Source organism: Urtica dioica, chromosome 3, assembly GCF_054948205.1.
Source record: "Urtica dioica subsp. dioica isolate 48M chromosome 3, U.dioica_male_clone48M_v1_H2, whole genome shotgun sequence".
In the NCBI taxonomy this organism is placed as follows: domain Eukaryota; kingdom Viridiplantae; phylum Streptophyta; class Magnoliopsida; order Rosales; family Urticaceae; genus Urtica; species Urtica dioica.
The window spans coordinates 41,099,814-41,112,695 of NC_142758.1; positions in this window are offsets into that span (position 1 = coordinate 41,099,814).

Genomic DNA, 12,882 nt, shown 5'->3' on the forward strand with positions numbered 1-12,882 from the left:
GACCAAACTGAGTCCAAAATTTGATGAGGACTTGCGACTGCAAGTTCAAAAGGGTCGCCATTTGCAATATTCGGGGGTTACGCAACATGAGTTCTTAGTACTTCATGGAGACGAGGATGGCACGGCAAACATGTTGACAAAAGAATGCACATGCGGGTTGTTTCAACTTCTTGGTCTCCCTTGCATGCATGCGACGTGTGTCGCAACGAAGCGTAACATCGATGTGTATTCATTGTGTCACCCTTTCTATCGAGTAGAAAGTTGGAGAGCAGCCTACATGGATGCTGTGTACCCTTGTGGTCCTGAACACGAGTGGAATGCTCCAGAAGAGCTGTTGAATATGGAGGTCAAGGTACCTGTTGCGAAAAACCCCGCCGGTCGGCCGAAGAAGAAGAGCAAAGGAGGACGGCGCAAGATCAAACGTTTGCCGTCTCAAGGTGAAGTCATTGTTGTTCAGCGCAAATGTAATATTTGTGGAGGTAGAGGACATAATAGGAAGTCGTGTACTTTTCGTTAGTAGTATTGGATTTCAGACATTTAAGTTATTTTATGTGTTTGATTTCAGAGTTTTCAGCTAATTTTTGTAATGGATTTCAGACATTTCAGTTATTTTATGTGTTTGATTTCGGAGTTTTCAGTTAGTGTATGTGCTTGATTTCAGACATTTCAGTTATTTTATGTGTTTGATTTCGGAGTTTTCAGTTAGTTTATGTGCTTGATTTCAGACATTTCAGTTATTTTATGTGTTTGATTTCGGAGTTTTCAGTTAGTGTATGTGCTTAATTTCAGACATTTCAGTTATTTTATGTGTTTGATTTCGGAGTTTTCAGTTAGTTTATGTGCTTGATTTCAGACATTTCAGTTATTTTATGTGTTTGATTTCGGAGTTTTCAGTTAGTTTATTTGCTTGATTTCAGACATTTCAGTTATTTTATGTGTTTGATTTCGGAGTTTTCAGTTAGTTTATGTGCTTGATTTCAGACATTTCAGTTATTTTATGTGTTTGATTTCGGAGTTTTCAGTTAGTTTATGTGCTTGATTTCAGACATTTCAGTTATTTTATGTGTTTGATTTTGGAGTTTTCAGTTTGTTTATGTGCTTGATTTCAGACATTTCAGTTATTTTATATTTTTTATTTCAAAGTTTTCAGCTAATTTTTATAATGGATTTCAGAAATTTCAGTTATTTTATGTGTTTGATTTCGGAGTTTTCAGTTAGTTTATGTGCTTGATTTCAGACATTTCAGTTATTTTATGTGTTTGATTTCGGAGTTTTCAGTTAGTTTATTTGCTTGATTTCAGACATTTCAGTTAGTTTATGTACTTGATTTCAAACATTTCAGTTATTTTTTGTCAAGGATTTCAGACATTTCGGGTTACAAACCAAAATATCATCCAAAAAACTAGTCTCCAAAGGGACCCCCTCCAAAACTACCAAAGTAATTATCAAGAAACATTACAAACCCAATTTTCATCCAAAAAACTAGTCTATGACAGTATCAAAGTAATTTTCATCACCCCCTTTTCAGGCTTTTAAGTTTGGTTGTGTTCAACGGAGTGTAATCATCATGCTTTATGGGCCGCTTGCTCTTTCTCTTCGAAACTACACAATTCAACATAAAATAATTAAAAAGCACATAAACCATGAAATATAGGCAAAACAGTTTGAAAATTGAGAACTTACCATAGACGCGGACAGATTCTTTCGCCGGAGGGTTGACGAAGTCGTCGTCGTCGTCATCGGGGGCTGCCACAGAGGTTCCCCTCTTGGGGGCTGCCACAGTTCTCGCCGTCTCTTTCGCCGGAGGGTTGACGAAGTCATCGTCGTCGTCAACGGGGGCTGCCACGGTGGATGCCGTCTCGGGGGCTGCCACAGTTCTCGCCGTCTCTTTCGCCGGAGGGTTGACGAAGTCGTCGTCGTCGTCAACAGGGGCTGCCACGGTGGATGCCGTCTCGGGGGCTGCCACTGTGCTTGCCATCTCGGGGGCTGCCACGGTAGTTTCCGTCTCGGGGGCAGCCACTGTGCTTGCCGTCTCGGGGGATGCCATGGTACTTTCCTGTTGGAATCGATCTAGGGTTTGAGAAAAAGTTTAACGCTTCGTTAAGCGGCGAAATTTTAAAAATTTTCTTTTTAAGTAAAACTAGTTTTTACTAACCTAGACAAGAGCATGTACATGTAAATAAAACTAATATGAGCTATTAAAGTTACTAACCTTTCTTGAAGCTTGAACCTTGTAGAAGCTTTTGGAAAGTTGCAACGCTCGTCTCCCCTCGCAGCACGTCTCTCTTCCTTTCCTCGGCACCTCGACCAACCACGAAAGTTTCTATCACTAAATCACTCGAAAAGAAGGAATCAGTGAGTGGGCACTTTTAAACACTACGACTTGAGAACGAGTCTCGAAGTCGCAGAGCTAAACACTAGGTCGAGTGAGGACCTAGGTGCCAAGACAAGAAATAATCGAAAATATAAACTAGAGAGAGAGAGAGGAAGGGGCGGCCAAGTCTAGAGAGAGAAGCTCTCAATCTCTAAAACTTTGCCTGAATGAAAAGTGTGGAATGAGGCTCCTATTTATAGTAGAGGTCTCACCTTCAATAAGGTAGTTTCCTCTTCTATAGAATATCACATATTCATGAGCAAAATAACCCTTATTTCTCATTCCTTTTGGGCGCCCAAGGCAGCCTTCTAGAAGGCTAGGATTTGTTTCCTTTTTTTGTTCCTTGGCTTGCCTATTACTCTCTTGGCCGATTCCCTTGTGCATCTAATATGCAAATTTGTTTCCTCTTTTTCTTTTGGCAAGTATCTAAATACATTTATGCACAAAATAATTTCCCTTTCTCTTTGGGTAGTGTTGGGCGCCTATGGCTTCTAGAAAAGGCTTCTAGAATTTTCTTCACTTGTTCATGACAACATAAGAAAAAGCCCATTTAGAATTTTCAATAAAATTCTTATGAAATGAAATTAATTCACAAGGCCCAATAATCAAGTTATGGCCGAGTGACATTAAGTCATCAAATGAACTTGTCAAAAAAATTTATTGACATTCATTTCATCATATGTCTCAAAAGACAAAAATACCCTTTTAACTATTTTCGTTCTTGTTTTGACTTAGCTTCCAGTTTAACTATTCCTATCGATGTGATTCGTGACAGTGACCTCATGGACCCAAATGAACAAAGCTTTAGCTAAACACTTGGACTCAAAAGTTCACAAACCTTTTCCAAGTTTAGCTTAATGCCAGCTGACTCCACTAAAGAGCTGACACTGAAAATCTCTCGGTTCAAATGAATTTGTTTTCTACTCAAGAATTCGACCTAATTATAATGAGCGGATCCACTGAATATTATCTATGCTACCCTTCATGAATGTCATCAGCTAGTCGGGATTTACTAAATTACCATTTTACCCTTCTAGCTGTTATTTCCTCAACTCCTTTGTCGCTTGTGAATAAGTTAGAAACAATGTATTGACGAGGAGCTAACAAGTCACATTGTTTCATCCAAAAGAGTCAGGACTCAATTTGGACACTGGCCAGTTCATTTATTCACACTCCAAGGAACAAAGCATGAGGTGACATACATTGCATTTCAGCAATCTTGTACATGAATTCCATATCTATGAGAACTTCACAAAGTTACTCATGACATACTCACAACTTAGTATTTCACCAATAGGCCCTGTTCGGAATGACATAGTGAGTCCGAACTCTAACTTTCTCAAATGAGAATACTAAGGTGTGAAATGGCATGTCTCATTTCAGGATTAAGGTAAGCATGATGCAATTCATACATAGTGACTTCGAGACATAAGAGGTTAAATGGTTTGTTCTTATATTGTCTCTAGAAGTGCACTGGTCAATTCAGTACCTTCGGAAGATACCTAGAAGAACTATAGAGTCCCCAACTCTCAATGCCTCATAACCAGACATCATAGATTCTTCTAACAATCATACTGAGGTCAATAGTCCTTTGACCCTAAGATTGCGAATATATCGTTTTAAGCAAACTACGAAGAGTTTGTTCATGCAAATCTACATTTGTCTCTTCGTAAGTTGTTTAGTTTGTTTATGGACTAAAAGACTATGGTTTTATCATAAAGCTTCAGACAAGGAAGATTGAATGAACGTTTCAACTTTTTATTAATGAATAAGCAATTACAAGCAAGAGTCTTCGTAAGACTATATGACATCAAATGTACATAAATAGACACTACTACTCTTCTTGTGGGCACCATTGACAACAAACTCCCACTTGACTCAAAGAAGATGTGAGTAGTCCTACATGCCTAATCCCTCTCGAAGTTGGTCGAAGACCATGTTCGCTAGGGCCTTAGTGAATGGATCTTCCAGAGATCTACTTCACCTCCACGTCTCCGCGTTGCGCGATCTCTCGAATCAAATGGTATTTCCTCTCAATATGTTTAGAGTGCTTATGGCTTCTAGGTTCCTTTGAGTTAGCGACAGCCCCACTATTATCATAATAAAGGGTCATGGGCTCGTCGACGTTTGGAACAACTTCCAAATACTTAAGGAACTTTCTAAGCCATACAGCCTCTTTGGATGCTTCACAAGCAGCCACATATTCTGCTTCCATTGTGGAGTCAGCAATGCAAGATTGCTTAATACTTCTCCACACAACAGCTCCACCATTAAGGATGAACACAGATCCCGAAGTGGATTTCCTGGAATCCTTATCCGCTTGAAAATCGGAGTCGGTATATCCCGTCATAGTCAGGTCAGTACCTGAGTATGTAAGCATCAAGTTCCTAGTTCTTCGAAGATACTTAAGAACATGCTTAACAGCAATCCAGTGCTCGGGTCCAGGGTTGGATTGGAAACGACTAACTACGCCAACGGCGAAACAGATGTCAGGTCTAGTGCAAAGCATAGCATACATAAGGCTTCCTACGGCAGAGGCGTAAGGAATTTTCCTCATGTCTTCAATCTCTTGTGCAGTCTTGGGAGACTGGTCCTTAGAGAGTGAAACTCCATGCCTAAAGGGTGTTTGACCCCTCTTGCAGTCTTGCATCGAGAAGCGATCCATCACCTTATCAATATAAGATGCTTGAGAGAGCGACAGGGTCCGGTTTTTCCTATCTCGAAAGATTTGGATCCCCAGAATGTACGCGGCTTCTCCTAGATCCTTCATATCGAATTGCTTTGCTAGCCAGACCTTAACCTCAGATAACTTACCCACGTCATTACCAATGAGTAGTATATCATCGACATATAGTACCAGAAACACAACTTTGCCTTCGTGTATTAACTTGTAAACACAAGGCTCATCTATTGACTGTTCAAAGCCGAAGCTCTTTACAGTTTCATCGAATCTAATATTCCATGACCTAGATGCTTGCTTTAGTCCATAAATGGATTTAAGCAACTCACAAACCTTGTTCTCTTGACCTTTATCCACGAAACCGTCTGGTTGAGCCATGTAAATGCGCTCGTCAAGATTGCCATTCAGAAAGGCTGTCTTGACATCCATTTGCCAGATCTCATAGTCGAGAGCTGCAGCTATGGATAGGAGTATGCGGATGGATTTAAGCATCGCGACTGGCGAGAAGGTTTCTTCATAGTCAATCCCTTCTTGTTGGGTATAACCCTTCGCCACAAGTCGTGCTTTGAACGTCTCGACGTTCCCATCAGGACCCCTTTTCTTCTTGTATATCCACTTACACCCTACGGGTTTAATCCCTTCAGGAAGGTCTACAAGTTTCCAGACTTTGTTGACATACATCGAGTGCATTTCAACTTTCATGGCGTCAAGCCAAAGGTTTGATTCAGAACAAGCCATCGCTTGGCTATAGGAAACAGGGTCATCCATGTCGGAGACGGCTACAAGAGAGTCTCCATAAGACATGTACCTGTCAGGCTTTTGAGTAGCCCTCCCACTACGTCTAAGTACTACTTGACGAGATTCTGATGAGTTAGGTTGTGTTTCAGTTGGGGTAAGAACAGTTCTTACAGACGAGGTAGAAGCTTCCTCACCCAACTTTTCTTCAAGCACAATTTTGCTTCTAGGTTTTGCATCCTTCATAAAGTCCTCCTCAAGGAAACGAGCATTCGTGCTAACGAAAGTCTTATCGTCCTCGGGACTATAGAAAGTAAAACCTTTGGTTTCCTTCGGATATCCTACAAACAGGCACAATTCTGACCTACTAGCCAACTTGCTAGTCTTTTGCCTCAGCACGTGTGCAGGGCAACCCCAAATTCGGATGCGGCCAAGATTCACTTTACGGCCAGTCCATCGTTCATAAGGAGTACCAGGAACCGTCTTGGACGGAACTTGGTTCAGAATGTAGGCGGCTGTTTCGAGGGCATATCCCCAAAAGGAAAGCGGGAGTGATGAGTAACTCATCATTGATCTAACCATCTCCATAAGAGTTCGGTTTCTTCTCTCTGACACTCCGTTTTGTTGAGGTGTGCCAGGCGCGGTAAGCTGAGAAGCGATACCTTCTTCTTTAAGAAAGTCATCGAACTCTCCAGACATATACTCACCACCTCGATCAGATCGAAGGGTTTTGATCACTTTGCCAGTTTGCTTTTCCACTAAAGCCCTAAAGACCTTAAATACGTTAAAGGTCTCGGATTTGTGTTTAAGCAAATAGACAAACCCATATCTTGAGTAATCATCAGTGAAGGTAACGAAGTATTCGTATCCTCCACGTGCCTGTTGGTTGAGCGGACCACATACATTAGAATGTATTAGTTCCAGCAACTCAGTGGCTCTTCGACCCTTATCGGAGAAAGGTCGCTTAGTCATTTTTCCTTCTATGCAGGATTCACAAGTAGGTAGTGAGCCTATTGCAGAGGCTTGGAGTGGACCATCCCTCACAAGTCTCTTAATCCTATCTAGACTGATATGACCAAGTCTTAAGTGCCAGAGGTATGTTGATTTTGTTAGATCGGAGGATTCAGAAAGTTTGATCCTCTTTGGCTCCCTAATTAGATCATTATCTATTTCGGTGTCTAAAAGATAAGGTTGAGTGGGATAGACGTAAAAAAGAGCATTCTTCATACATGCATCAGTGACAAAAGAATTATCAGGAAACGAAATACGAATTCCATTCTTAATGAACTTCAAACAATAATCTTGCTCAAGAAGACGAGCAACGGATATTAAGTTCTTCCCAAAGGTAGGAACAAAATAAACATTATTCAAGTTTAAAGTGCGGTCTTCAAAAGACAGCGTCACGGATCCCACAGCCTTCGCGGACACCAGGCTCCCATCACCCCATTTGAAACAGAACTCGCCTTCCTCTAAGCTTTTGGTTTTCTTGAAACCATTCAAGGAACAACAAATATGGTTAGTAGCAGCGGAGTCAAGAATCCACGTTGATACATTATCAGCTACTAAGCATGCTTTGGTAACTAGTACAATACTATGTTCTTTGCTTTGAGATAGGCAGGACAGTTCTTTTTATCGGCTTTGTGAGGTCTCTTCTTAGTTCCAGAGGCGGAGGCTTTTTGCTCAGTAGCATGTGCCTCTCCTTGATTCCTCTTTCTCTTAGTGAGACCTACAGCAGTGTGAAGTTCCTTCATAAGCTTGGTAACAGTGTACTCTAGCTTGTTTATGGAGTAGTTCATCTTGGAGGTATCAAGAGATGCGGGGAGAGTTTCTAAGATCATATCTATGATATTCTTCCCATCAATCTCAGATCCTAGGATTTCCATTTCATTTAGGTAACTAATGATCAGCATCATATGGTCCCTAACAGGAGTCCTAGCCTTCATGCGACAGTTCATAAACTGTCGGACTGCTTGTAGCCTTGCTTGACGCCTTTGCCCTCCAAATATCTCAAGGAGATTGTAGAGCATTTCGGCGGCAGTCTCGATGTCACGATGTTGCTCTTTCAGCATATTGTTCATAGATGCCAAGATACAGCACCTCACAATCTCATCGGATCGAAGCCAGGCTGCTAAGGCGTCATTGTCCTCTTGAGTTGAATCATCATTCGACAGAGGAGGACACGGGGTGGTGAGTACCCATTTGTGCTTGTTAACGGTAGGTATTATGTCGAGGTTACGTTTCGAATCTACGTAGTTTTCGTTTTCGAGTTTGATCGAGGAAAGAAAGATTGAGAGATGTTTGCGGGACATAAAGCCTATTGAAGTTGAAACAAGTTTATGATTAGTCTTTGGTTTAGGATTTAAGTTTTATTAAGACTTTTGTAAAACCCAAAGGTGTTATAAACCAAACGATAATTTACTCCCTCAAGAGAAGGCCGCAAAAAATCTCCATTTATACGTAAATGACACATCATTAATGCTAAGCCAAGATGTCAATACATCTATTTTGACTAGCCACCTTGTAAATTGGTTTGATCACTCACATCCTTTCGCAGAGCCTTAAGGAAGGATACTAGGGATTGAGCCTAAGTGTGCAACCAACCACTTAGTCCAAAAGATCAGCTTTGAAAAACAATCCCCCAAGGGGAGGCCTTGCCATCATTGCATCACCCTCGGATGTAGCTCATTGAGCAATGATCGAAGCAATAACGCCTTGGAGTACTCACATTTAAGTGAGGGTCGCAAGAGCGGCTCTTAGTCCCACGTTTTTGCATCTTTCACTAGTGTTGGGGATCGCGGGTTACAAACAACGAATATAACCCTCCCACTTAGTTTTTGGAGTTGGTTCATCGACTCTTATAAGTTCGGAAACAAATTTCCTAGTTAGAGAGCGACAGAGCGGACAACTAGAAGAGAATCCTAGATCGACATGTTCAGAGCAGTATTAGTGCATAAAGGCACAAGGGACATACTCGATCTTTTCCTATTTTCTATTTCGGGAAAGTGCGTGAGGGAAGTGTGAACTTCAACTCACTCGAACACTTGAAAGTTTGAGATTACATATCTTTTTATTTTTCGGCTTGTCTACAAGGAGACCTCCCACTCAAAATTTCAAGAGCATATAGATTTTGAACATATGTGATATAGATATAGTTTTGAAAACATTTTGAAAACTTATTTGATTTGGATGACAAAATATTTTCAAGTTTGAAAGTGAAAACGGTTTTTCAAAATTCAAACTAGTTTTGTAAAAATTCAATTTCAATTAATCTTTCAAAAATCAAAACTTTTAATCTTTACACATCATGTTTATAATCATATGAAAAACATTTTTGCTCAAGAAAATTTTCTCATTAGAGTTCTATAACTCATGGTAGTGGGGTTTGAAAATCCGGATTTCTAAAAAAACTGGTGTTTCAGACAGCCGCGCACCTCGGAGTAAAATCACCATATCTGGCGGCTCCGATGTCCTTTTCAGCCGAAACCGGTGGCATTGGACAGAGGACAGACAGAGATTTAATTTGATTCAAGAATCATTAAATTTCGATTTCTGAGCAGAGAGTTATGCCACTTTTAATGCGGGTTTACTCCAGCTCGAAGAAAAAGAAATAAATTAAAACTTGGTCCTACTTAGGTGCGAAAAAGAATCAAGTGTAACGGAACGTTTTAAGATGTTGTTTAAAGCTTTTATTTGTGTTTTATTAGCAAGGTAATAACAAGGCATAAAAGAAATAACAACAAGCATAAAACGATTCAAGTAAAAATAAGAAACTAGTAAGATAACAAAACTAGTCACAAAATTTTACTCGAAAATTCTCAAACCTTTAAAACACGTTTTTCAATATAAAAAATTAAAAACTTTTAGAACTGATTCTAATGTGTTTTAACATCATCCCAAACTCATAGAAAATCAACATGGTTTTTAATTTAAAGGCATGAGCAATAAATTAAAAAAAAATCTAAGATTACAATTCTAACTTGTCACAAAATTAGTAAACTTTCGAAAACGGTTTTCAAGCTCATAATTTAAAAACATGCACATGCATTCCTTTGACCATAGCTCTGATACCATTTGTTGGAATCGATCTAGGGTTTGAGAAAAAGTTTAACGCTTCGTTAAGCGGCGGAATTTTAAAAATTTTCTTTTTAAGTAAAACTAGTTTTTACTAACCTAGACAAGAGCATGTACATGTAAATAAAACTAATATGAGCTATTAAAGTTACTAACCTTTCTTGAAGCTTGAACCTTGTAGAAGCTTTTGGAAAGTTGCAACGCTCGTCTCCCCTCGCATCACGTCTCTCTTCCTTTCCTCGGCACCTCGAGCAACCACGAAAGTTTCTATCACTAAATCACTCGAAAAGAAGGAATCAGTGAGTGGGCACTTTTAAACACTACGACTTGAGAACGAGTCTCGAAGTCGCAGAGCTAAACACTAGGTCGAGTGAGGACCTAGGTGCCAAGACAAGAAATAATCGAAAATATAAACTAGAGAGAGAGAGAGGAAGGGGCGGCCAAGTCTAGAGAGAGAAGCTCTCAATCTCTAAAACTTTGCCTGAATGAAAAGTGTGGAATGAGGCTCCTATTTATAGTAGAGGTCTCACCTTCAATAAGGTAGTTTCCTCTTCTATAGAATATCACATATTCATGAGCAAAATAACCCTTATTTCTCATTCCTTTTGGGCGCCCAAGGCAGCCTTCTAGAAGGCTAGGATTTGTTTCCTTTTTTTGTTCCTTGGCTTGCCTATTACTCTCTTGGCCGATTCCCTTGTGCATCTAATATGCAAATTTGTTTCCTCTTTTTCTTTTGGCAAGTATCTAAATACATTTATGCACAAAATAATTTCTCTTTCTCTTTGGGTAGTGTTGGGCGCCTATGGCTTCTAGAAAAGGCTTCTAGAATTTTCTTCACTTGTTCATGACAACATAAGAAAAAGCCCATTTAGAATTTTCAATAAAATTCTTATGAAATGAAATTAATTCACAAGGCCCAATAATCAAGTTATGGCCGAGTGACATTAAGTCATCAAATGAACTTGTCAAAAAAATTTATTGACATTCATTTCATCATATGTCTCAAAAGACAAAAATACCCTTTTAACTATTTTCGTTCTTGTTTTGACTTAGCTTCCAGTTTAACTATTCCTATCGATGTGATTCGTGACAGTGACCTCATGGACCCAAATGAACAAAGCTTTAGCTAAACACTTGGACTCAAAAGTTCACAAACCTTTTCCAAGTTTAGCTTAATGCCAGCTGACTCCACTAAAGAGCTGACACTGAAAATCTCTCGGTTCAAATGAATTTGTTTTCTACTCAAGAATTCGACCTAATTATAATGAGCGGATCCACTGAATATTATCTATGCTACCCTTCATGAATGTCATCAGCTAGTCGGGATTTACTAAATTACCATTTTACCCTTCTAGCTGTTATTTCCTCAACTCCTTTGTCGCTTGTGAATAAGTTAGAAACAATGTATTGACGAGGAGCTAACAAGTCACATTGTTTCATCCAAAAGAGTCAGGACTCAATTTGGACACTGGCCAGTTCATTTATTCACACTCCAAGGAACAAAGCATGAGGTGACATACATTGCATTTCAGCAATCTTGTACATGAATTCCATATCTATGAGAACTTCACAAAGTTACTCATGACATACTCACAACTTAGTATTTCACCAATAGGCCCTGTTCGGAATGACATAGTGAGTCCGAACTCTAACTTTCTCAAATGAGAATACTAAGGTGTGAAATGGCATGTCTCATTTCAGGATTAAGGTAAGCATGATGCAATTCATACATAGTGACTTCGAGACATAAGAGGTTAAATGGTTTGTTCTTATATTGTCTCTAGAAGTGCACTGGTCAATTCAGTACCTTCGGAAGATACCTAGAAGAACTATAGAGTCCCCAACTCTCAATGCCTCATAACCAGACATCATAGATTCTTCTAACAATCATACTGAGGTCAATAGTCCTTTGACCCTAAGATTGCGAATATATCGTTTTAAGCAAACTACGAAGAGTTTGTTCATGCAAATCTACATTTGTCTCTTCGTAAGTTGTTTAGTTTGTTTATGGACTAAAAGACTATGGTTTTATCATAAAGCTTCAGACAAGGAAGATTGAATGAACGTTTCAACTTTTTATTAATGAATAAGCAATTACAAGCAAGAGTCTTCGTAAGACTATATGACATCAAATGTACATAAATAGACACTACTACTCTTCTTGTGGGCACCATTGACAACATTTCCATCCCTTCGTCTTCATCTTCATCGTCCTCACCGTCATCGTCTTCCTTGTCATCATCTCCATCGTTGTCATCGTCTTCATCTTCATCGTCCTCACCATCATCTCCATCGTTGTCATCATCTTCATCGGCGTCTTCCTCACCATCTTCTTCTTCACCATTACCGATATCATCATCATCCAGAGGGTCCAAAGTTTCGTAATGAATATTGACAGCTTCGTCAGGGTCAAAAAATAAACCTTCTTCATTCTCCACTGCCCAAAATTATGTAACAAAACACCAAGAATTAATAACTAATCTTCGAAACAGTATATAACAAAAGCCATAAAACTCCGAAACCAGTAACAAAATACAATTAAAAACTACGAAATACACAGTTGAGACAGATTACCATGTGGAGATGGTGACCTCCGCCGTGGATACTGCTCCGGTGGATACCTCTCTTCCTGTGTAGTGCTTCCCGGGACGACACTTACCAAATAATTGAGTTTCTCAGTCGTGTCTTTTTGCCACCTCATGATTTGCTTCCTCATGCGCTTCTGCTCCCTACACATTTTCTTAACATTATGCTCCACATCGGTCAAACGCCGTTCTAGCATTGAAAACTTCTCATCTCCAGGTGGTGGGCCAACGCCCTCTTCGTTCACGTACGCAGACTTCTTGTGCGCTACAACAGAACTGTAACCCGGATATTATGGTATACTAGATGGGTGTCTCTCGAGTATGGAGAGATACTTCTTCTCACCATCGGTAGGCTCAAGCGTCGGTGTTGCCTCCACCTATAAAACAAAACTTCGAAATTAATCATACATAATAGTTGTAAAACGTCGAAATGAAGC